This window comes from Tachypleus tridentatus, chromosome 10 (assembly GCF_004210375.1).
Source record: "Tachypleus tridentatus isolate NWPU-2018 chromosome 10, ASM421037v1, whole genome shotgun sequence".
Lineage (NCBI taxonomy): Eukaryota > Metazoa > Arthropoda > Merostomata > Xiphosura > Limulidae > Tachypleus > Tachypleus tridentatus.
In genome coordinates this window covers 8690982-8714933 of record NC_134834.1, presented here as the reverse complement: position 1 = coordinate 8714933, position 23952 = coordinate 8690982, and the positions used below count along the sequence as shown (strand labels likewise).

The window sequence follows — 23952 nt, the reverse complement described above, 5'->3', positions numbered from 1 at the left end:
TGAGAGGGCTATAATTACGTAAACATGCTTTTATAAAAACAACAACAAAATTACTTACTATCACCACCCGTGTGAAATAAGAAATAAAATATATTTAAAAATCCTATTTATATTAATTACCAAGACATTTAAACATACATGAGTGCAGGTACCTACGGTCTGGCTAAAGCGACCGAATGTTTGTCATTGTAACGATAGGTACTAGCATCATGGGCGATCGTAGGTTTAGTAACCAGGACAGTCAGACAGCAGAGTATTGTTTATTGCTTCAACGTTGTTGTAGTAATAATAATAACAAAAAAGAACGAATTAATTACATATCCTTTCCAATTCAATTTATGTGCGAGTAATTTAAGTTTTGATGTCTTCCGGGGTTTATTAAAAAAACATCGGAAGACAACCGGAGTTTAAGACACTCACCCATAACACTACTTTTAACCGTTGACTTTATATATACTATTTTATAACGCCATCTAATGGTCAGAAATATTGCACACAGTTATTTCAATATGCAAATAAATAACTTAAAATACGATTAACAGTAATTTCAATATCTGCGTACCTGATTCAGTTCACATCATAATAGTTGATGTACATGACATTCATAATTCCAATAGTATGAAGACCACATTTGTATACTAGTCAGGCTGGCGAGTCCTGTATTAAACGAAAGCTTTGGTCACCACTGATATATAGAAATATAATGTGATCGACTTACTGTATTCTTTTGCTTCCTCTTATTAGTTCTATGAATTAAGGTAGAATCTTAGATAGGTGTGTTTGTTTTGAATTTCGCGCAAAGCTACACAAGGACTACCTGCACTAACCGTCCCTAATTTAGTAGTGTAAGACTAAAGGGAAGACAGCTAGTCATCACTACCCATCGCCAACTCTTGGGATACTCTTTAACCAACGAATAGTGGCATTAACCAAACTTTACAACATCCTCACGGCTGAAACGGCAAGCATGTTTTGTGTGATTGGATTCGAACCCGCGACCCTCGGATTACGAGTCGGCTCCTCAACAACCCACATGCTGGGCCTCCCAAAGATTAAGGGTTCATACTTTTAAAATTAACTAGTATTACGCACAGATCCAGAGTAAAGAAGAGCTGTGTTGAAAATATTAAACATGTATATTTTAAACATGAATTTACACATAGTTAATACTCTAAAAGAAGCTACATAGATAAACATAATACTTTAGCAGAAACCAAATTGAGAGTCACATATTATATCACTAAGATTTAATAAACGATAATGTCAGGTTTGAGTGTGGAACGTATCAAACACAAGGTCAAAAATAAAGAAAGTTCAGCTATTTTCTCAAAGATTTTTTTCAACTGCACAAATATATTTTAATTTGATCATTTTTTAAAAATACATCTTGTTGCACCTCATAAATTCAGGTCTAGTAACAAATGGTCCAGAAAAGAAAAATATTCTCGTAAATACATTTATTTATGAACTTTGGAATGGAATTTTGTAATCTTAGATTACAAAACTAGTTATCCACTTGAACTTATATATATATATATATATAGTGAGTTTTTAACTGCACAAATATATTTTACAAGTGTACATTAGGTGCATGCACCCTTGAAAATATGTCACAAAGAAATACACTGAGGAAAACATTTGTATTTCAAAAACAAAACACAAAATATTTACCTTAAGCCAAACAATTCTTGATGTCTTGGATATTAATATATTTCAAACCCAGTTACGCTTTTATCAGTTAATATTTATCATAAACTTATTATGCACAAAATGATACTTTGTGACGAAAATAATCGCCAACGTTTACGAAATACAGATGGTACGCCTAACACAGCGTAAACAAAATCTTCCTCCAACGTACACACTTTACGCACTCAACCAGATAAACTAAACGAGCACGTGCACCTGTCTTTTAAGCAAACATACCTATTAGGTCCAAGTTTATATTTCTACATATTGACCAATGAAGTTGCAGAAATTTTGTAGGAAATTCTAGGCCGGGGCTAGAAAATCTTTTGTGTATTATTGGCCAATCAGATTGCAAGTTTAACGAAACACGGCGCAGGAGGTATCAGCTGGCAAGTGTAGTGAAGTGTTTATAATATCGTACGATTTAGTTTAAACTGAAAGTATTTAATGGTGATGAATTATAGTGGAGAATTGTAAGTGAAATTTAGTCGTTTATTATAATGAAATTTGCTGAACATTTATCTGCACATATAACGCCAGAATGGCGGAAACAGTATATCACTTACGAGGTAAGATGTTAAATTTGTGTGCTAAATTGTTAAAGACAGGTAGTGGTATTACTAGTAACAACAAATATTACTTGTGTAGCTTATATATTGTTCGCTACTGTAACTTTAGTACTGAATTTTTAAGCTCAACATATAAAAAATTCTGTCACTGTGTAGTATTACTAGTTTGGGCCTTATTACTGTTATTAATCAACTTGCACACTAAATGATAGGCTTTACTATAGTGTAATGCAATAAAATTAATATGACATAATTTCATCCGTGATATATGATGGAGCTGAAAGCTGTACTTCTCTCAAGTGTTGTCAAGTTGCTAATTCTGGGCTTTAATTTTAAATAACTAATAAATGCAAAATATTCTCTGTGTGTCTCTTATAAAGTGTGTCAACCTCTTTAAGTTCTTCTGTTGATACTTTCACTGAAACCAAAGGTGAGCTTTGAAACCGAAATTGGTAGAACTTTAACTTCACATTGTGAAATTTCAAAATTCACGTAATCATTCACACTATATTTATGAAGAAAGGGAGAGAAAAAAAATCTTAATATATGTTATAACAGCACATGGCACGAAACTTGTGTGGAAGACCTTTTAATTAAACACTTCACTGTTTAAAATGAAGTCTAGGATCTCATTATAAATATTTCTTCAAAGTATGGAAAAACCTCAACTCTTATTTGGTTCATCAGGCTAACCTATCAATATTATTAGCCTGATTGAAACATTGTATCTAGAGTTAAAAATATGTCTAATGAATATTTGATTTTCGTATTTTGTTTATCACATTTAAAATGTTCATAGCAGATTTAAGTAAATGCTTGTCAGTTGTTTGAATTTTGCTCAAAGCTACTTGAAGGCTATCTGCGCTAGCCATCCCTAATTTAGTAGTGTAAGACAAGAGGGACTAGTCATCACCACCCACTGCTAACTCTTGGGCTACTCTTGTACCAACGTAATAGTGGGATTGATTATAACACCCCACGGCTGAAAGGGCTACAGCATGTTTGGCACGACGGGATGCGACCCTCAGATTACTTAATCCACGCTTACCCCATGTAAATGCAGTATAAATATGATGGTCTTACTTAATAAATCATTATTCATGAAAATAGTTTTAATACTTGCAACAAAGTGAGTGAAAAGTTTGCTATAAATAGTCTTAAACAAGAATATTCTAATTTGTTGCTTATAATTGTGTTTAACTGCCTCCAAATATTGAACTTTGATATAATAATTGTGTTATTAATGGTAATACATCTGTAGGCTGTTTTAAATTGTTTATATTTTAATATAGTTGATAATAATTTACATTTATGTATTTTGTGTCAACTTGTTCTATACTTTTATCTTAAATGTGATGTTTTAAACCTTAGTTTGTACATGACTTTAATATAATATTATGTTGTATTTTAAATCATATACAGATGCATGTGTCTATCTTTGCAGTTTGATTTTGTATGTACTTATTATTTTGATAGCATTTTAACCTCTCATATGATGATTAATTTATAAATGTGATGTTGATTGTTTGATAAGATTTTTTTTGTTATAGTTTGTAGGTGTAATTTCTTACATAATGTTTTTATTGTGGGTTTTACTCTGCTGTAACTAGCCTATTTATTTTGTTTTACATGTTAGTAAGAGTTACCAAAGATCATATGTATTTTAAGTTTCAATGTTGTAGTTGATTTATTTACATCTTTGAAGTATTGTAACAATCTTCAATAAAGCCCTTTGGTGATATAATATGAATGATATTGTATCATAAGTAATTAATTTATTCATTATTGGAAGTAAGTTTTACTTTCTATCCTTCATATAGTATTTTCTCCATTGCTTTAAATTTTTAATGCTTGTAGTGATGCTGTTATAATGTTTTTTTTTTTCACCCTGAATAATATATAATCACCCATTTTAAAGCATCTTGAGATTCCTTACTAAGTATAGCAAAACATATTTTCTTTGGTTGGTTTCTTTAAATATATATGGTTGTGTTGATATGGAAGCTTATTTTAAAAGCTAAAGATAGTTAACTTATCACAGTATGTTTTATTACTGTTTTTGTATTATGAGCTTTAAACAAAAGAAAATTCAGTAAATATTATGTGACTATACTTATGAATGATCTGTTGATGTTTTTGTATTAATTATTCTTAACAGGAGATGAAAGGAATGTTGTATGCAGCAATGGAGACGCACCGCCGACAGAGAGTTAGTCATGTTACTTTAAATCTACACTCTTTCTGTACATCGGTAGAGAATTAGTCGTGTCACTTTAAATCTACACTCTTTCTGTTCATCGCAGAGAGTTAGTCATGTTACTTTAAATCTTCACTCTTTCTGTACATCGGCAGAGAGTTAGTCATGTTACTTTAAATCTACACTCTTTCTGTACATCGGCAGAGAGTTAGTGATGTTACTTAGTCAGAGAGTTAGTCGTGGTTAGAGTTAGTTATGTTACTTTAAATCTTCACTCTTTCTGCACGTCGGTAGAGAGTTAGTCGTGTTACTTTAAATTTTCACTCTTTCTGTACGTCGGTAGAGAGTTAGTCGTGTTACTTTAAATTTTCATCTTTCTGTAACGCCGGTAGAGAGTTAGTCATGTTACTTTAAATTTTCACTCTTTCTGCACGCCGGTAGAGAGTTACGTGTTACTTTAAATCTACACTTTTCTTACATCAGCAGAGAGTTAGTCATGTTAAATCTACACTCTTTCTGTACATCGGCAGAGAGTTAGTCATGTTACTTAGTCATATTACCTGAGTTCACTAACATTTCAGATAAGTAACAAAAAAATACCTTGTCTCTTTAAGAAAAACTGGTTAGAGTTAGTCATGTTACTTTAAATCTTCACTCTTTCTGTCCATGTCATGTAGTATTGTAGTTGATTGGGAATACCTTTGTTTTCAACAAACAGTAATAACAAAGTCCAATATGCGATGTTTTTTATAAGAATAACTTTTATGTGAATTGTTTTTAGTGTATCATTGTGATCGATACATGCTGGGTTATTTTGGTAGCACAAAAACATTTGTAATTTTAATAATTAATGTTGGTGTTTTTTAAATATTAAAAGTATTATGGTACACATAATAGATGATTTGGTTTGACAATAATCAAAACACGCAGCTTATATGTGCATTTATGCTGATAAGGAATTATTTTCTAAACCTGACACTGAAGAGTTTTTTTTTTTTAAAAGTAGTATATGATAAATAACAGGAACATTAGAATGAATAAGAAATGCATGTCACAAGACATAGAACAGAATCTTTTGTAAATTATTTGTTGTAAATTTGTTCACCTTGTGTCAAGAAAAAACAATAAAAATCCAGACATTTGAGCCAAAAAAGTAACACAAAAAATTTAAATGGTAAATATATTAATTTAAATAATTATGTATAAAATGTTATAAATTTGTAGGGTCGCTGTAAACAGTTTGTTTCTGCTATTTGATTTAGCAGATTCATGACATTTTTAATATTTTCAATTTCTTGTTTCAGTTGTTGAACAAAGAGAAATTACCCGATATTTTGTAATGTTTGATGAAGAATTTTTTCACTACTGTGACAAGGAATTAGCCAAAATAAACACTTTTTTTTCAGGTCAGTAACAAAAAATACCTTGCCTCTTTTAAAAAAAACTGGCTTGTTATATTATCTGAGTGTAAGTAACAAAAATACGTTATCTGTTTAAAAAAACTGGTTTGTTATATTATCTGAGTAAGTAACAAAATACCTTATCTGTTTAAAAAAAAAACTGGTTTCTTATATTATCTGAGTGTAGGTAACAAAACAACCTTGTCTCTTTAAAAAAAACAAAAAAACTGGTTTCTTATTTTACCCGAGTGTAAGTAACAAAAAATACCTTATCTGTTTAAAAAAAACTGGTTTGTTATATTACCCGAGTGTAAGTAACAAAAAATACCTTATCTGTTTAAAAAAAACTGGCTTGTTATATTATCTGAGTGTAAGTAACAAAAAATACCTTATCTGTTTAAAAAAAACTGGTTTCTTATATTATATGAGTGTAGGTAACAAAACAACCTTGTCTCTTTAAAAAAAACAAAAAAACTGGTTTCTTATATTACCTTGTCTCTTATTATCTGAAAAAAAAAAAACCTTGTTCTTAAAAAAAAAATATATTATCTGAGTGTAGGTAACAAAACAACTTGTCTCTTTAAAAAAACAAAAAACTGGTTTCTTCTATTACTTTAAAAAAAACAAAATACCTTGTCTTTGAAAAAAAACTGGTTTCTTATATTATCTGAGTGTAAGTAACAAAAATACTTGTCTTTTAAAACAACAAAAAACTGGTTTCTTATATTACTTGAGTGTAACTTATATTATCTGAGTGTAAGTAACAAAAATACCTTGTCTCTTTAAAAAAAACTGGTTTTTATATTATCTGAGTGTTAAGTAAACAAAATGTGGGTCATTTTGTCTTTTAAAAAACTGTGATTTATATTATCTGAGTGTAAGTAACAAAAAATACCTTTCTCTTTAAAAAAACTGGTTTCTTATATTATCTGAGTGTAAGTAACAAAGTTTAGAATTTGATTGTATTTGATGTGGCTTTAAAAATTATTTTTCAAGTGTCTTTCCTTTTTCAGAAAAGCTAGCAGAAGGAACTCGTAAGTTTAGCAACTTAAAGACGGAGTTGAATAATGCTTTAAGAGTTTCTGGTGTAAAAAATAAAACTTCAGTAAAGAGGTAAGATGGTTTTGTGTTAGTTCTTAGTAACTAACATATGAAGCACAAATGAAATGTAAGAGTAGACATAGTTTTGTGTTAGTTCTTAGTAACTAACATATGAAGCACAAATGAAATGTAAGAGTAGACATAGTTTTGTGTTAGTTCTTAGTAACTAACATATGAAGCACAAATGAAATGTAAGAGTAGACATGGTTGTGATAAGAACACACGAGACAGAAGTGCTGACTCACACTTTTTTATCACTGTGGTAATCCTAAGTACTGTAATGATGATTGATACCAATACCAAAAGGGACTGCTATTTTTAAGCTCTCTATGCATTGTGATGGAAATACAATCTTTCAATCATCATAGTTAACAATGAATTCATTTTTAAGGAACTTTTATTTCTTAAAACAAGGAAGACAATTCCCATCATGCTTTGTCCTGATGTGTATCAATCATCCAACCTGTGTTATGGCATAAGGAAAGACATTAAATCCTTAACATTTTCACTCTCCAATTGTAGGACTTCTTTATGACATTGTACCCATAATAAATCTTTAGTTACCATGACAACAAACCAGTTGATTGGTCACTTCTGAGTTGTGCAGGTGATATTTTGCCATCATTGGAAATGTATGTGCAGTCTAACTGGTTCTCAATAAATGTATGAGCAGATGAAGTAATGTCCAATTTGATAATTTTTAAAATATTTTTATGTATGTTTTAAATGTTATTTAAAAATCTGTTTCATAAGTTTAATTCTACATAAGTTCTTTTCACTATGTTATTAGGTTCACTTGTTTTGTCAAGGTGATATAACGTAGGGGCGAGTTTGTTACTTGTTACTGTGATACTCACTTTTTACCTAAAGATGGATACTTGCCATACTTTTTAACCTGCATGTTCATGCGCACTTAATTTTAATGGGTGTAAACAAAAGGCAGATGTAATCATACTTTGGTAAACATTTTGCACAACAATGTTTATCGAAATTTGTAAAAAAATCTAATATTGGAGTGTAAAAAAAAACACACAAGTTTATGTATTTAGGGTATTATGTGCAGTAAAGTCTAACTCTAATTAAACTAAAGCAAAAAATGTACGCAAGCTACATTGTTAATTTATGTCTTTTAACAAATGTTGGTTGTATTTTACGAAGGGTTCTAATGTTAGGCCTAAGACAAATGGAACTGTAGATTCCAATGTTTGTGATTATAATTATTTTGTATTATATTGGAAATCGTGTATTTAAAGCAGTACTGTTGTAGTAAAGACGCTAATTTGACAACAAATGTTTTGCGAGTCTCTGCTCAATATTATATTTGAACATGAACCAGCAAGTTGCACGACAACCACAGGCATTATGAAATCATAGTGGAATAGTTCTTATCAAGAATTCTAGTTTAGCATTGTTTGTCATTTTGTGGGTAGTGTGATGCCACTGAAAGTTTGGGGAAGGTTTTGTAAATTTTTTGACACATTATTCATACATTCATGTCACAAAGATATGTTCAGAGTTAGAATTTACAATTACTAAGTTGAATATGATGCTGGAAAAAAACTGAAATAAATATGGATCAACCTGGTCATTAAACTGCCCAATATGTACAGTTGAGTAACTAATGAATCATAAATAACTCTACTGTAATTTATTAAGCTTAGTAACTGAGATTTATTTATGTTTAAAAAAATATGAAACTTTGAACTGACTAAAGACATGACCTACCTTCTTGAAAAGTTCATTTGAGAGAATGTGGTAGCCTTTCCACAGATTAAAATGGCTGAGAAAACCAATAGGGGGCATTCTAAGCTGTCAATTGGTTATTCACATGTTGTATATTAAAGTAAATGTGTATAAGGGACCATTTTCAAAATTAGAAAGAGTTGAACAGGGGTCACCGTGTTTGATTCAGTACATAAACCATATCTCAGCAAAATATAAATATATGAAGTTCTTATTTCATATTTGAAGTTCCTAATTTACAAGAAACTATAGACTTAGTATTTTGACATTATAAACATCTAATTTTAAACAGTGCTGCATTCGACTCATGACGTGACTTGCTACAATCTATAATTTGGTGTATTTTTTAATATTTACTTTTAAGAACTCATCTCATGTAGAATATTCAATTTTAAATTATTAGTCGCAAAATCGATCTAATTTGGTTGACATGATGTGATTATTTGTTTTTTCAAACACTAGGTTAACTTTCAACTTGAAAGTCTTGAACAGAGAAACCCAGAGGCAGGTACGAACACACACACGAAAGATTCATGAGCTGAAGCTTGCGTTTAGTGAGTTTTACCTGAGTTTGATCCTTTTGCAGAATTACCAGAATCTTAACTTTACTGGTTTTAGAAAAATTTTGAAAAAACATGATAAGGTAAGTTTTTATAGAATTTTTCTTTCTCTCAACAAAGATTATTAAAGTTTTATTTAGATTCTCTTTAAAATAATTTTCTTTTGTTAGCTCATTATCATTGATTTTTATCCTATTATTGAGGAACAGAATTCTAATAAAACCAATCTCTAAAGTGTTTCAATGATAATTCTCATATTTCACTGTTATCATTTTGAAGGCTCAGCATGGCCAGGTGGTTAAGGCACTCGGCTCATGATATGATGGTCACGGGTTCGAATCCCCATCACGCCAAACATGCTCATTATAATGCGACTGTCAATTCCATTACTCGTTGCTTAAAGAGTAGTCCAAGAGTTGATGGTGGGTGGTGATTACTTGTTGCCTTCCCATCTAGTTCTACACTGCTAAATTAAGATTGGCTAGCACACAGCTCTTGTGTAGCTTTGCGCGAAATTCTAAACTAATCATTTTGAAGTGCTCAGCCATGCAAATGGAAACTGTTTATACTTAAATGTTAAACAACTGAACGTATATTACTTTCTTCTAACGATGATCTTACTTAGTGCTTTTACTTTTAAGGTGCAGACTTTACTTTTTCTTAATGTATGTTTGACAACTACAGAATCTTTATTTTTGTCCTTATAAAACGACGATGAAATTAGTTTTGTTTTTCTAATTCTTATTGTCTGCTTTTCACGACCTTTTTATTTTTGTCTGTCAGCAAAATTATTAAATACTATGAGATATGCTTATGATAGTACTGTGATTGTAATTTATATAAAGAAAAGCATTAGTTGTACAACGTTTCTCTGTGTACCGTAAATCGTTTTGGTGCTTATGCATTGTATTTTCTAATAATTGTTTTGGTAGATTGTTTAAGAATGTGATTGTATAAGTCCCTAAAGGATATTTAGTGTAAGAAAAGACTAGAATATTTAGTATGGTGAGTAATTAATAGAAAATATTTCTGGTCGTGTACACTCGTATATATTTAAGATTGGTTGATAGAACTATTTAGTGTTAGCAGTAAAATAACTTGTTTCTTTTTCATATAAATTTCAAGATCCCTAAAGAGTCTTTTCAAGTTAAATGGTTTTGTCTTAATATGCCAACAAAAGTTCACATTTCTTACCAGGGCAAAAAGTTAGCAGATTAGGTAAACATGTATTATTTTATTGTTTGTTTTTTTTTATTCTTGCAGTGTATTAACTTGGTTTAAAATGAAAATATTTGTAGTTTGAATATTTAATTTTTGTAAACTGTGACGTTTTATTTGTTTTGTGACTTGTAACCATGTCAGACTTCTCGTAGCATTAAGAACAAGTTAATGTTCTGTATTTAAATAAAATTTAATAGTTATTAGGTACTGATGCTGGAGCAAAATGGAGACAGACTTACGTGGAGGTGGCACCATTTTATACTAACAAGGATATTGACAAACTCATTCAAGAAACTGAGGTAAAATTGGTTTTGTTGATACTGGATGTGAAATGAAACTATTTGTGGAAATACAAATCACACATGGAATTGGAATAAATATGAGTTTCATTGTTTGTTTGTTTTATTTCACAAAGCATTGGCTACTCCTCGCTGTTCCACGTTAAGGGACATGATCAGTGGTTATACTCCTGATTTACCTAACCTTACTTCAACAAATCCTAAACTGCTTTTCCAAACTATACTTTATTTAATTCTGATTAATCTAATTTAGTCTTGAAGAATTTCATCGAAAAGTTAGTAATTTTATGGTGTTAAACACTGAGTTTAGCTACTCATGGTGGACGGGTCACAGATGGTCAGTTGTGTAAGTTTGTGCTTTAAAACAAAAATCAAATATTGTCCAATCATATAGTGGTAGTTTAAATACTCATGGTGGACAGGTCACAGATGGTCAGTTGTGTAAGTTTGTGCTTTAAAACAAAAATCATTTAATTTAATATTATCCAATCATAGTGGTAGATTAAATACTCAAGGTGGACAGGTCATAGGTGGTCAGTTGTGTAAATTTGTGGTTTATAACAAATAAACAAATCATTTAGTTTAATATATCCAGTCATATAGTGGTAGTGTAAGTACTCGTGGTGGACAGGTCACAGATGGTCAGTTGTGTACATTTGGTTTAATATTATCCAATCATTTAGTGGTAGCTTGTTTTATTTTATTTCATATAATTCTGTTTTATCAAATTTTACCTCAATTAAACAAACTTTATTTAAAACTACTTTGTTTAGTATTACTTCATGTAAACTTCTAAAACCATTTCCACCCAGTTCTAGTATATTTATTTAATTTTACTGAATGCAACTGTTTCATCTAATTCTTTCTCACCTAATCCACAATAATTTGATTCTGTTTGATCTACCTGTAGTTTAACTTTGCTACATCTAATTCTGTTAAGTTATTTCTCATTGAAATCAGTGTTATTTAATCCTAATATCTCTATTTTAATTTCATAAAGCTCAATTTCATCTCATCCTTATTTAGGTTGAAAGTGAACTTAGAGGTGGTTGGAATATGTTAGATTTTAACATGGTTACAGTTTCATAATTGTAAAAAACAAATTGGATGTTAGAGATTAGAACAATTCAATTTACATGTAGATAATACTGCCACCAAGTGTAGATACAAGTAATCCTAAAAAAATATTTTCTGTATCTTCTGCCTCATTTGGGTAACAGTATTAGCACCTTTACACTTCATTGAAATAAAACTAATTCTCTACAAGTAGAGAAATGGTCATATCGTAACAGTTTCTATATTTTGGAATCAGTAACAAACATGAATTCAATAATATTCTGATAATTTCTCTGCATGTATTAATCTATTGTTATTCTTTGAACTATAGGTAATGTATTATATAATCTTATTTAGATTAACAAATTCTTGAAAGGAAATTTAACGTATTTTGATCATTGGAGTTAAAGTTTAATCCTAAATATTACAAAATGCTAAACATATTTAAAATCTGTGTTCTCTTCGTTATGGTTTAATATGTTTCTTGAATACATCAGAACTGCTTTATGTTGGTTAGCTAGAATGTAATCAAACTTGAATACATATGTAAGATCATCTGATGAAAGATTCTGATTGGTTGTGGATGTGACGAGCTACTTTCTGCAGCATTTCTTTCCACTAATCTACGAGACATAATGTAATTTAAATACTATTTACAGACACTTTTCACAACAGAGCTGGAAGCTGGTGACAGACAGAAAGCAATGAAGAGGTTAAGGGTTCCACCATTGAATGACCAGGTAACCATATAAAGGGCTGGGTCATCCTTTATAATCTACATTTAATGACCAGGTAACCATGTAAGGGCTGGGTCATCCTTTATAATCTACACTTAATACCAGGTAACCATGTAAGGGCTGGGTCATCCTTTATAATCTACACTTAATTACCAGGTAACCATGTAAGGGCTGGGTCATCCTTTATAATCTACATTTAATGACCAGGTAACCATGTAAGGGCTGGGTCATCCTTTATAATCTACACTTAATGACCAGGTACCCATATAAAGGGCTGGGTTATCCTTTATAATCTACACTTAATACCAGGTAACCATGTAAGGGCTGGGTCATCCTTTATAATCTACACTTAATTACCAGGTAACCATGTAAGGGCTGGATCATCCTTTATAATCTACACTTAATTACCAGGTAACCATGTAAGGGCTGGGTCATCCTTTATAATCTACACTTAATGACCAGGTAACCATGTAAGGGCTGGGTCATCCTTTATAATCTACACTTAATACCAGGTAACCATGTAAGGGCTGGGTCATCCTTTATAATCTACACTTAATGACCAGGTAACCATGTAAGGGCATGGGTCATCCTTTTATAATCTACACTTAATACCAGGTAACCATGTAAGGGCTGGGTCATCCTTTATAATCTACACTTAATGACCAGGTAACCATATAAGGGTACTGGGTTGGATCCTTTTATAATCTACACTTAATGACCAGGTAACCATGTAAGGGTCTGGGTCATCCTTTATAATCTACACTTAATGCCAGGTAACCATGTAAGGTCTGGGTCATCCTTTATAATCTACACTTAATGACCAGGTAACCATGTAAGGGCTGGGTCATCCTTTATAATCTACACTTAATGACCAGGTAACCATGTAAGGGCTGGGTCATCCTTTATAATCTACACTTAATTACCAGGTAACCATATAAGGGTTGGATCATCCTTTATAATCTACACTTAATTACCAGGTAACCATATAAAGGGCTGGGTTATCCTTTATAATCTACACTTAATGCCCAGGTAACCATGTAAGGGCTGGGTCATCCTTTATAATCTACACTTAATGCCCAGGTAACCATGTAAGGGCTGGGTCATCCTTTATAATCTACACTTAATGCCCAGGTAACCATGTAAGGGCTGGTTCATCCTTTATAATCTACACTTAATGCCCAGGTAACCATGTAAGGGCTGGGTCATCCTTATATAATCTACACTTAATGCCCAGGTAACCATATAAGGGCTGGTTCATCCTTTATAATCTACACTTAATGCCCAGGTAACCATGTAAGGGCTGGGTCATCCTTTATAATCTACACTTAATGCCCAGGTAACCATGTAAGGGCTGGGTCATCCTTTATAATCTACACTTAATGCCCAGGTAACCATGTAAGGGCTGGGTTATCATCCTTTATAATCTACACTTAATGCCCAGGTAACCATGTAAGGGCTGGGTCATCCTTTATAATCTACACTTAATGCCCAGGTAACCATGTAAGGGCTGGGTCATCCTTTATAATCTACACTTAATGCCCAGGTAACCATGTAAGGGCTGGGTCATCCTTTATAATCTACACTTAATGCCCAGGTAACCATGTAAGGGCTGGGTCATCCTTTATAATCTACACTTAATGCCCAGGTAACCATGTAAGGGTTGGTTCATCCTTTATAATCTACACTTAATGCCCAGGTAACCATGTAAGGGCTGGGTCATCCTTTATAATCTACACTTAATGCCCAGGTAACCATGTAAGGGCTGGGTCATCCTTTATAATCTACACTTAATGCCCAGGTAACCATGTAAGGGCTGGGTCATCCTTTATAATCTACACTTAATGCCCAGGTAACCATGTAAGGGCTGGGTCATCCTTTATAATCTACACTTAATGCCCAGGTAACCATGTAAGGGCTGGGTCATCCTTTATAATCTACACTTAATGCCCAGGGCTAACCATGTAAGGGCTGGGTCATCCTTTATAATCTACACTTAATGCCCAGGTAACCATGTAAGGGCTGGGTCATCCTTTATAATCTACACTTAATGCCCAGGTAACCATGTAAGGGCTGGGTCATCCTTATAATCTACACTTAATGCCCAGGTAACCATGTAAGGGCTGGGTCATCCTTTATAATCTACACTTAATGCCCAGGTAACCATGTAAGGGCTGGTCATCCTTTATAATCTACACTTAATGCCCAGGTAACCATGTAAGGGCTGGGTCATCCTTTATAATCTACACTTAATGCCCAGGTAACCATGTAAGGGCTGGGTCATCCTTTATAATCTACACTTAATGCCCAGGTAACCATGTAAGGGCTGGGTCATCCTTTATAATCTACACTTAATGCCCAGGTAACCATGTAAGGGCTGGTTCATCCTTTATAATCTACACTTAATGCCCAGGTAACCATGTAAGGGCTGGGTCATCCTTTATAATTTACACTTAATGCCCAGGTAACCATGTAAGGGCTGGTTCATCCTTTATAATCTACACTTAATGCCCAGGTAACCATGTAAGGGCTGGGTCATCCTTTATAATCTACACTTAATGCCCAGGTAACCATGTAAGGGCTGGGTCATCCTTTATAATCTACACTTAATGCCCAGGTAACCATGTAAGGGCTGGGTCATCCTTTATAATCTACACTTAATGCCCAGGTAACCATGTAAGGGCTGGTTCATCCTTTATAATTTACACTTAATGCCCAGGTAACCATGTAAGGGCTGGGTCATCCTTTATAATCTACACTTAATGCCCAGGTAACCATGTAAGGGCTGGGTCATCCTTATAATCTACACTTAATGCCCAGGTAACCATGTAAGGGCTGGGTCATCCTTTATAATCTACACTTAATGCCCAGGTAACCATGTAAGGGCTGGTTCATCCTTTATAATCTACACTTAATGCCCAGGTAACCATGTAAGGGCTGGGTCATCCTTTATAATCTACACTTAATGCCCAGGTAACCATGTAAGGGCTGGGTCATCCTTTATAATTTACACTTAATGCCCAGGTAACCATGTAAGGGCTGGTTCATCCTTTATAATCTACACTTAATGCCCAGGTAACCATGTAAGGGCTGGGTCATCCTTTATAATTTACACTTAATGCCCAGGTAACCATATAAGGACTGGTTCATCCTTTATAATCTACACTTAATGCCCAGGTAACCATGTAAGGGCTGGGTCATCCTTTATGATCTACACTTAATGACCAGGTAACCATGTAAGGGTTGGATCATACTTTATGATCTACACTTAATGCCCAGGTAACCATGTAAGGGCTGGATCATCCTTTATAATCTACACTTAATGACCAGGTAACCATGTAAGGGCTGGGTCATCCTTTATAATCTACACTTAATGCCCAGGTAACCATGTAAGGGCTGGATCATCCTTTATAATCTACACTTAATGCCCAGGTAACCATGTAAGGGCTGGGTCATCCTTTATGATCTACACTTAATGCCCAGGTAACCATGTAAGGGTTGGGTCATACTTCTATAATCTACACCTTAATGCCCAGGTAACCATGTAAGGGCTGGATCATCCTTTATAATCTACACTTACTGCCCAGGTAACCATGTAAGGGCTGGGTCATCCTTTATGATCTACACTTAGTGCCCAGGTAACCATGTAAGGGCTGGGTTATCCTTTATAATCTACACTTAGTGCCCAGGTAACCATGTAAGGGCTGGTCATCCTTTATAATCTACACTTAATGCCCAGGTAACCATGTAAGGGCTGGGTCATCCTTTAATACACTTAATGCCCAGGTAACCATGTAAGGGCTGGGTCATCCTTTATGATCTACACTTAATGACCAGGTAACCATGTAAGGGCTGGATCATCCTTTATGATCTACACTTAATGCCCAGGTAACCATGTAAGGGTTGGTCATCCTTTATAATCTACACTTAATGCCCAGGTAACCATGTAAGGGCTGGGTCATCCTTTATAATCTACACTTAGTGCCCAGGTAACCATGTAAGGGCTTGATCATTTTTTATAATCTACACTTAATTACCAGGTAACCATGTAAGGGCTGGGTTATCCTTTATAATCTACACTTAATGATCAGGTAACCATGTAAGGTCTGGGTCATCCTTTATAATCTACACTTAATTACCAGGTAACCATGTAAGGGCTGGGTCATCCTTTATGATCTACACTTAGTGCCCAGGTAACCATGTAAGGGCTGGGTTATCCTTTATAATCTACACTTAATGCCCAGGTAACCATGTAAGGGCTGGGTTATCCTTTATAATCTACACTTAAGTGCCCAGGTAACCATGTAAGGGCTGGGGTTGGATATCCTTTATGATCTACACTTAATGACCAGGTAACCATGTAAGGGCTGGATCATCCTTTATGATCTACACTTAATGCCCAGGTAACCATGTAAGGGCTGGGTTATCCTTTATAATCTACACTTAGTGCCCAGGTAACCATGTAAGGGCTGGGTTATCCTTTATAATCTACACTTAATGCCCAGGTAACCATATAAGGGCTGGGTTATCCTTTATAATCTACACTTAATGCCCAGGTAACCATGTAAGGGCTGGGTCATCCTTTATGATCTACACTTAATGACCAGGTAACCATGTAAGGGTTGGATCATACTTTATGATCTACACTTAGTGCCCAGGTAACCATGTAAGGGCTGGGTCATCCTTTATGATCTACACTTAATTACCAGGTAACCATGTAAGGGTTGGATCATACTTTATGATCTACACTTAGTGCCCAGGTAACCATGTAAGGGCTGGGTTATCCTTTATAATCTACACTTTGTGCCCAGGTAACCATGTAAGGGCTGGGTTATCCTTTATAATCTACACTTAGTACCCAGGTAACCATGTAAGGGCTTGATCATTTTTTATAATCTACACTTAATTACCAGGTAACCATGTAAGGGCTGGGTTATCCTTTATAATCTACACTTAATGATCAGGTAACCATGTAAGGTCTGGGTCATCCTTTATAATCTACACTTAATGATCAGGTAACCATGTAAGGGCTGGGTCATCCTTTATGATCTACACTTAATTACCAGGTAACCATGTAAGGGCTGGGTCATCCTTTATGATCTACACTTAATTACCAGGTAACCATGTAAGGGTTGGATCATACTTTATGATCTACACTTAGTGCCCAGGTAACCATGTAAGGGCTGGGTTATCCTTTATAATCTACACTTAGTGCCCAGGTAACCATGTAAGGGCTGGATCATCCTTTATAATCTACACTTAGTGCCCAGGTAACCATATAAGGGCTGGGTCATCCTTTATATCTACACTTAGTGCCCAGGTAACCATGTAAGGGCTGGATCATCCTTTATAATCTACACTTTACCAGGTAACAATATAAGGGCTGGGTCATCCTTTATAATCTACACTTATGATTCACATTTAATAACAATTAACATTAATACCCATTCTTACTTTATAGTTCTGAACTTAAATTATATTTTCTGTTTTAAAGTTTTTTTGTAAAAAAATTCAGAAATGGCCTTTTTTTTAATCCTTCATTATGGATTCAGTGTTTATTGAACTTTGCTGTTTGCTGGTGAATAACTTAACATCTGGTCAGAGGTAGTAACATCTGTTGAAATAGTAAGTTGAGGTGGCTTATAAAAGACATTGATGGTTGTACATTATTATTAGTGGTCAAACTTGTTAGAAGATTGCAGTTAAATCAGTATTCATCTGTTTTGGCCAGTAAATTATGTGTATTTGTATTCTGTTAATAAGAGCAGTTGAAACTTGTGTCTTTCTGTTTTATATAACTGTTTGGTTTCGTAGCTGTCCCGTTCCACAACCTTCAAAGTGGGCTTGTTTTCTGGTGCCTTTTTAGTTCTGATCACCACTGTCATTCTATCAGGTAACCATTTGTTCAGCTATTTTAATGTGTTAATAGTAGAAACATCATGATGACAAAAAATATCTCTTCATTGAACTTGAAGACTACTAAGATAGGCTTAATGGATAACGTTATGGTTTTTCTAAAACAAACATTGTGTTAGGGTTAGGCAGTCTAATGATTTTTACAGCTTTAAAGTCACCTCAGGTTGGTACTTTGAACAGAATATTTTGTGATAAAGAAATCCAACAGATTGTTAATATATTGTTATTCTCTTGTTAGTAGTAAATATTCACACCAGCTATAAACAAAAATATTCCTATTTATGAATTTTAGGAGGAAGATTACAGTGATGTTTGTGTTCCTTTAATAGCAAAGAGTGGTAATTGTAATGTATTGGGCAATCCAATAACAGTGGAATATTATGTGTAGCCATGTTGATAACAGTTAAACTCAACCTTGAACCTGTAAGTTTAGTGTTATCTTTTTAAATGAATACATGCAAACCCATAAAGTTTCTATGTGGCCAGAAGAAAGGACTTTAGTATGAAATAGATGGTGATAAAAAACAAATGATGGGTTTAGCCACCTTCTTTCCTTTCTTTAGCGTGAAATAGATGGTGATAAAAAAAAACAAATGATGGGTTTAGCCACCTTCTTTCCTTTCTCTAGTATGAAATAGATGGTGATAAAAAAACAAATGATGGGTTCAGCCACCTTCTTTTTTTTCTCTAGTATGAAATAGATGGTGATAAAAAACAAATGATGGGTTTAGCCACCTTCTTTCCTTTCTCTAGTGTGAAATAGATGGTGATAAAAAAAAAATAAATGATGGATTTAGCCACCTCTCTTTCCTTTCTCTAGTATGAAATAGATGGTGATAAAAAACAAATGATGGGTTTAGCCACCTTCTTTCCTTTCTCTAGTGTGAAATAGATGGTGATAAAAAACAAATGATGGGTTTAGCCACCTTCTTTCCTCTCTAGTATCAAATAGATGGTGATAAAAAACAAATGATGGGTTTAGCCACCTTCTTTCCTTTCTCTAGTGTGAAATAGATGGTGATAAAAAAAACAAATGATGGGTTTAGCCACCTTCTTTCCTTTCTCTAGTGTGAAATAGATGGTGATAAAAAAAACAAATGATGGGTTTCTTTCCTTTCTCTAGTGTGAAATAGATGGTGATAAAAAAAAAAAATGATGGTTCAGCCACCTTTTCCTTTCTCTAGTGTGAAATAGATGGTGATAAAACAAATGAAATAGATGGTGATAAAAAAACAAATGATGGGTTTAGCCACCTTCTTTCCTTTCCTAGTTGAAATAGATGGTGAAAATAAACAAATGATGGCCACCCTTTCCTTTCTCTAGTGTGAAATAGATGGTGAAAAAAAAACAAATGATGGGTTTAGCCACCTTCTTTCCTTTCTCTAGTGTGAAATAGATGGTGATAAAAAACAAATGATGGGTTTAGCCACAAATGATGGGTTTAGCCACCTTCTTTCCTTTCTTTAGTGTGAAATAGATGGTGATAAAAAAACAAATGATGGGTTTAGCCACCTTCTCTTCCTTTCTCTAGTGTGAAATAGATGGTGATAAAAAAACAAATGATGGTTTAGCCACCTTCTTCCCTTTCTCTAGTGTGAAATAGATGGTGATAAAAAAAAAAAAACAAATGATGGGTTTAGCCACCTTCTTCCCTTTCTTTAGTGTGAAATAGATGGTGAAAAACAAACAAATGATGGGTTTAGCCACCTTCTTTCCTTTAGCGTGAAATAGATGGTGAAAAACAAATGATGGGTTTAGCCACCTTCTTTCCTTTCTCTAGCGTGAAATAGATGGTGATAAAAAAACAAATGATGGGTTTAGCCACCTTCTTTCCTTTCTAGTGTGAAATAGATGGTGATAAAAAAAACAAATGATGGGTTTAGCCACCTTCTTTCCTTTCTCTAGTGAAATAGATGGTGATAAAAAAACAAATGATGGGTTTAGCCAATCTCTTTCCTTTCTTTAGTGTGAAATAGATGGTGATAAAAAGATGGTGATAAAAAAAAACAAATGATGGGTTTAGCCACCTTCTTCCTTTCTTTAGTGTAGAATAAAAACAAATGATGGGTTTAGCCACCTTCTTTCCTTTCTCTCTTTATGGTGATGGTGAAAAAAAAACAAATGATGGGTTTAGCCACCTTCTTCCTTTCTAGTGTGAAATAGATGGTGATAAAAAAACAAATGATGGGTTTAGCCACCTTCTTCCCTTCTTTAGCGTGAAATAGATGGTGATAAAAAAAACAAATGATGGGTTTAGCCACCTTCTTTCCTTTCTTTAGTGTGAAATAGATGGTGATAAAAAAAAAACAAATGATGGGTTTAGCCACCTCTTTCCTTTCTTTAGCGTGAAATAGATGGTGATAAAAAACAAATGATGGGTTTAGCCACCTTCTTTTCTTTCTTTAGCGTAAATAGATGGTGAAATATGGGTTTATGGTGATAAAAAAACAAATGATGGGTTTAGCCACCTTCTTTCCTTTCTCTAGTGTGAAATAGATGGTGATAAAAAAACAAATGATGCGTTTAGCCACCTTCTTTCCTTTCACTAGTATGAAATATATGGTGATAAAAAAAACAAATGATGGGTTTAGCCACCTTCTTTCCTTTCTCTAGTATGAAATATATGGTGATAAAAAATAAATGATGGGTTCAGCCACCTTCTTTCCTTTCTCTAGTATGAAATATATGGTGATAAAAAACAAATGATGGGTTTAGCCACCTTCTTTCCTTTCACTAGCGGAAATAGATGGTGATAAAAAAATAAATGATGGGTTTAGCCACCTTCTTTTCTTTCTCTAGTATGAAATATATGGTGATAAAAAACAAATGATGGGTTTAGCCACCTTCTTTCCTTTCACTAGCATGAAATAGATGGTGATAAAAAATAAATGATGGGTTTAGCCACCTTCTTTCCTTTCTTTAAAGTTATTTTGAGATCAGATATTTCACAAAGTTCGAAATCTACTCTGATCAGGGCTTGAACCAGAAACTTCTCAATTTTAACTAGTGCTCTGAATCAACTCTTTGGTCCTATTCTGTGTTTCATCTCTAAAGATGTGAATGAGTTATCAGATTTTTCACAAAGTTGGACAAAACTACACATCAGGACATAAAGAAATCTGTTTGCCCCGTCTGTTGGTTTGACATTTTGGTTTGTACTAGCACTTTATGACATACAAACTTGTACTGTGATAAGAATCCTAAAGTTGTAATAATAAGTTTTATTTCCTTATCTTGTGTAGCTCATGTTTTACCCATTTTCTAAAATAGTCTTGGACCTGGATTTATTTTATAAACTTATCATAATAACAATTATTTCAAGTATTTCTCATTATTTTGTACAGTTAGAATAATTTAAGATATAAAAATTGTTTTATTCAGTTGAGTATTATATACGTAATTCTCTCTTAACAAAAACAACTATAATTTTACCTCACTTGTATTTTGATGGTGAGCTGCTAATGGTGAAGTAAGAATAATCTATATAGAATGCTATGAAGGTGGAATTGTATAAGAATCCTTTTCTTTGTAGGTGTGTTCAGTAAAACCAGGAATGACTGGCGTATTGTGTTTCGACTGTACAGGGGCACCTTACTCATCATATTGTTTATGTTCTTGATTGGTATTAATGTGTATGGGTGGACGCCGGAGTAAATCATGTTCTCATTTTTGAACTGGACCCCAGAAACCATTTATCAGAACAACATTTGATGGAGGTAGGAATTATTGAAATGAAGGTAAAGTTTCCTCAGGGCCATGTGGGTTGTTCAAACAAAGGGAAGGTTTCCTAAGGGCTGTGTGGGTTGCTCAAACAAAGGGAAAGTTTTCTAGGTTCTGTGTGGGTTGTTCAAACAAAGGGAATGTTTCCTCAGTGCTGTGTGGGCTGTTCAAACAAAGGGAATGTTCTCCAGTGCTGTGTGGGTTGTTGAAACAAAGGAAATGTTCCTGGCGCCGTGTGGATTGTTCAAACGAAGGGAAAGTTCTGGCGTGTGGGTTGTCCAAACAAAGGAAAGTTTCCTAACCAGTGCCGTTCTATGGTGGGGATTGTCCAAACAAAGGGCTCCTCTAAGCTGCTGGGTTGTCCAAACAAAGGAAAGTTCTGGCGTGCTGTGGGTTGTTCAAACAAAGGGAAAGTTCTGGCTGTCACGATTGTCCAAACAAAGGAAAGCTCCTAAGCGCCCAGGTTTGTCCAAACAGGGAAAAGTTTCCATGCCTGGTCAATTGTTCAAACAAAGGGAAAGTTCCTGGCCGTGTGGTATTGTTCAAACAAAAAAAGGAAAGTTCCTATGTGCGTGTGTTGTTCAAACAAAGGAAAGTTCTAAGGCCGTGTGGGTTGTTCAAACAAAGGGGAGTTTCCTGGCGCTGTGTATTGTTCAAACAAAGGAAAGCCCTAAGGCGTGTGGGTTGTCCAAACAGAGGGAGCCTCCGGTCTAAGTGCCGTGTGGGTTGTCCAAACAAAGGGAAAGTTCCTATGCCGTGTGGTGGTTGTCCCTGAAACAATGGAAACCAAGCAAAGGAGTTCTATGCGTGTGGTTGTCCAAACAAAGGGAAAGTTCTATGCGCCGTGTGGGGTTGTCTCAAACAAAGGAAAGTTCCTATACCATGTGGGTTGTCCAAACCAAGGGAAAGTTCCCAAGGCCGTGTGGGTTGTCCAAACAAAGGAAAGTTCCTGGCTGCTGTGTGGGTTGTCCAAACAAGGGAAAGTTCCTAGGGCGTGTGGGTTGTTCAAACAACGGGAAAGTTTCCTGGCCTGTGTGTATTGTTGAAACAAAGGGAAAGTTCCTAAGGGCCGTGTGGTTGTCCAAACAAAGGAAAGTTCCTAAGTCGCGGTGGGTTGTTCAAACAAAGGGAAAGTTCGCTAAAGTGGGTTGTTCAAACAAAGGAAAGTTCCTATGGCCGTGTGGTTGTTCAAACAAAGGGAAAGTATCCTAAGTGCCGTGTGGGTTGTCCAAACAAAGAAAACAAAGGGAAAGTTTCCTATAGGTATTGTGTCCAACCGAGCAGGTTTTAATAGGTTCACTACTAATATTAAGTTTTTGTGAAAAGAGCCATGCTGTTTTCTTTATGTAGTCATAAAGACAAGCTACAAAATATACTCTGGCACTGATATTAAATTTTCTGCTTTGTTATAAAAAAATGTTTCTTAATATCTTAATGCCAAAATTATATATTTTGAAACTTTGTGCAGATTTTTGAACTTTCATTCAGGAGTGATATGGATGAGGTTACAGGTAGGTGTCCCCCAGTTAAAAATAAAACCATGTTAACATTTGTGAAAATATAACTTAATTCAGAATACATTTTGCTAAACTTCAGTTTCCTAATTGATATTCCAAATCATGTGATTTAGTATTTCATTTTTTTTACACAGTTTTGCATAAATATTTATTTAACTATATTTATATCAATGCTTGTTTGTTTGTGGACTTCAAAGTCCACTAGCTTGTCTAACATTAGTTAATGTTTT

At 34.1% G+C, this 23952-nt stretch overlaps 1 protein-coding gene and 1 pseudogene across 1 annotated transcript in view; one reads left to right on the top strand and one right to left on the bottom strand.

The window, feature by feature from the left end:
* Nucleotides 1-1819, bottom strand: part of LOC143228724 (uncharacterized) — a 237245-nt gene extending 235426 nt beyond the window's left edge. The window contains exon 1 of the mRNA XM_076460014.1: nt 1672-1819. The gene's annotated coding sequence lies outside the window, so the exon portion shown is untranslated. The remainder of the gene's footprint in view (nt 1-1671) is intronic.
* A 259-nt stretch (nt 1820-2078) lies between these two features.
* The window catches only part of LOC143227941 (solute carrier family 53 member 1-like), a 34627-nt pseudogene continuing 12753 nt past the window's right edge, over nt 2079-23952 (top strand).